This window comes from Rhineura floridana, chromosome 4 (genome assembly GCF_030035675.1).
Source record: "Rhineura floridana isolate rRhiFlo1 chromosome 4, rRhiFlo1.hap2, whole genome shotgun sequence".
NCBI classification, from domain to species: domain Eukaryota; kingdom Metazoa; phylum Chordata; class Lepidosauria; order Squamata; family Rhineuridae; genus Rhineura; species Rhineura floridana.
Genome location: NC_084483.1, coordinates 120,891,054 through 120,894,621, shown reverse-complemented (window position 1 = coordinate 120,894,621; position 3,568 = coordinate 120,891,054).

Sequence of the window (3,568 nt, the reverse complement as noted above, 5' to 3'; positions counted from 1 at the left end):
TCTTACATTCTTAATTTATCCATGATCAAAACAGAGTGTGTTCTTCATTTTATTTGACAATAATAGTTCTCAGCAGTGGCTTTGTGACTTAGGGTTAATTTGCACATTTATACTAATTGTATGACTATAACTTCACATGATGTCTGGCATGCATGAAACTGCTGTCATAGAGCAAACCATCAGAGCACTTTCCTACCAGGTGGCATTACGTCAAAAGCAATTGAAATAGTTCATGTCCAGCTGGGTGCTCTGTCATTGAGTGATGAAATAAAGCTATTGACAGTCCCTCGCCAAAAATTCCTAAGTAAACTCTGCAGTCATGGGATAAGAGGATATGTCCTCTTTTGGATTGGTAACTGGTTGAGGAAGCGGATTACAGGAATAAACAATTATTGCAATCGAGGGAAGCAATGAGATCAATTACCACTGCTGTTTAAATGATCTGCAGTCAGTGATTAATGCTGTCATTGCTGAGATTGTAGATGATACCAAATTATCCAGGATGGTGAAAACTAAGATACTGCACAGGACTCCAAAAGGTTCTCTTTAAATGGAATTAACAGTTAATGAAATAACAGATGCATTTAAATATATAGGATGAAGAGATACACATCAGAACAAAAAATCTCCACATATGGAGTCTGAACTGGTGGTAACTAGCTAGGAAAGAAAAACGATCTTGTGGTTGGGGATAGTTCAGTTAAAATATCAACTCTGTGTGCAGCAGTGGTACAATTTCAACAGGTTATTATGTGAGAAGATTATTACGACTGCTATTGAAAATAAAACTGTCAATATCATAATAAATGCCTTTATAGAAATCTATTTGGGGTGTGTGTAGCACATGCTGTACCCACAATTGGAATACTGAGTATAGTTCTGGACATTCCATCTGGCTTAGAACAAATATGACATTGTGGAAAAATGAGAGAGGTTTATAAAACTGTGCATGGTGTGAAGAAAGTAGGTAAACCATTTCCCCCTCCCTCTCATAATATTAAAACTCAGGATTATTCAGTGAAATTCTTTGGTAGTTAGATCCAAGGCAGACAAATAAAGTAATCTGTCATAAAATTAATAATTAATGTATGGGATACATTGCAACAGGTTGTGGCAATGACCACTAGCTTATATGTGGATTAAATACATTAATGAAAGATGTCCATCAATGACTGTTACCTATGATAATGAAATAAAACTTTTATGTGAAGAAGCAATATGCCACTGAATATTAGCACTGGAGAAGAGCTAATGCCTTGATGCCCTGTTTATGGGCTTCCTGGCTGGTCACTAAGAGAAAAATAATATTGAATGACATCAAGGGTGGGGAACAGGATCTGGCTGGTGGGCTAGATCCTGACCACCCCCTGTGGGCCATTTTGACAGGTGGGTGAGGCTGCCCACCAGTCAGTCACATGACATCACAATGACATCAAGTGACCCAAAGTATTTTTCCCTTTACAGCACAGCTTGAGCTGCACCTGCAAAGAAACATCCTTTGCATTGCTGTCTTCAAGTCAAAGTGGCTCAAAAAAAAAATTGTGTTTACAACAAGCCTGCTTGGGGGCTTTCTATAGGCACTGATCAGCTGATTGGCACTTACAGCAATTCTGCTTTGTGTAAGGATTGACTGTGTGATGTAGTTACTTGCTGGGAATGCCATAATTCATCAAAAACAGGAAGAGAAGGGAGGAAGGGGAGGAGCAAAGCCCACAAAAACAAGAAATGCATTAGAGGAGGAATCAGCAGAGGGAATAATAGATTGCGTTTCTGTGTATTGCCCTCCCAATGTTGTTCTGTGTGATGCAGCGAACCCAGTTGGCACAAGAGATTGCTAAGAGTATCCCGGTTAAAGGATTTCAGGTCCGGTAGAGTTTCAGATGCGTTAAAGGTTTAAGAGTCTTTATTCCAAAAGACATTCAGTTACAAGAATCACAAGCTCCAATACAACCCCCACACTTTGCTTTCGGTTTGCCCAGCGCTTATATCTCATTCTGTGCCCTTGCTCAGCAACATCTGCAGTTTGGCCTTGGCACGAACACATTGCTGGCTTAACCCCACAATTGCCTGTTTTACTGTCCTTGTGGAAATACATTGCTTCTGAGCACACAACACCCAAATGGTTTAGGTCACTTGTAACATGCATTTGTACTTTACTCCCAACACCCCTTCTCAACAACACATGTTTAAATCCATGAGATTCATCTTCTCTCACAGATGTTGGAAGTGGTCTCTGGGAAATGGCTTAGTGAGTATATCTGCCATCATGCCCCTGTTGGGCAATACACCATCTCAATGTCCATGCTCATGTATATCTCTCAACAGGTGGCATTTCACATCAACGTACTTGGTACATATGCTGATTCCTTTGGTCTGTGAGAGCTTTATGCAGCTTTGGGTCTATTCTAGGATCTGTATGGGCTTTGTTTCATCTGTTCCTAGATCCTCCAATAACTAACATAGCCATTTCAGTTCCTGGCATTCTTGGGTGGCTGACATATACTCTGCTTCAATGGATGAGGCTGCTTCTAACCTGTCCAGCTAACTGCTCTGCCTCCAAGGAAAAACAAATTTCCACTGGTGGATTTGCAATCTGCTGATTCTTCCTCTGAAGTGTTCAATATTTTTGCAGGCTTTGCTCCTCCCCTTTCTTCCTTCTCTTCCTGTCTTGGTTCTCTATGAGTAATGGCTCCCTGAGTGGAAGCTGCATGGCTGCTTCAGCATGTATGACTTTACATCTTCATAGTAATAAACCTTAAGTTTATTTATTCTTTCAACTGCCAGTCTTATTTCTGAAATCTACTGCAATATATATACTCTGACAGGTGTAGTGCAGAAAGTTTGAATGAAAGAATAATGGCATGGGCAGCTATTCACGGATATGCAATGTTTCTACTTTAATGAAAAAGGGCTTCAATGTAAACTTTTGTAACAACTTGTGCACAATAACCATGGATGAGGAACTATATGCCAAAGGTTTTGAAAACCAAGGTGTGTTTGAACAAGACTGTCCAAGGGAACCCACAAATGTGTAAAATGTTGTGCAAGTACAGATTGCCGTAAGCTATGGCACAGGCATTTTTGACATCATTATATAAATGCATACTTGATCTGAAAAAGAAGAATATAGCCAAAGACATAACAGTAAAAATGTGCAACAGCGTCAATGACAGATGTGTGAACTGTAAAAAGGGAAAAGGCACAAGGCCAAACAGAATGAAAGGCACTCAAAGAAACCACTTGAGCTGGTACACTCTGACCTGTGTGACCCTGTCCAGTCTTCTAAAGCATGAAATCATTATTTATTAACATTTGCAGAAGACTGTTCAAGGTATTGCATAAGCTATCTGCTGAAGGAGAAGAGCTAAACTCTGTAACTTTGGAAGGAATATGTTGCAACCATGACCAACAACTATGGCAGGAAACCACAAACTCTTCAAACAGACAATGGGGGTGAGTACATGTTGCACCACACCCAAGCATACCTAAGAGACCAGGGCATAGCACACAGACACACACTACCTTACATGCCGGAACAGAATGGTGTTGCAAAGAGAAAGAACAGATA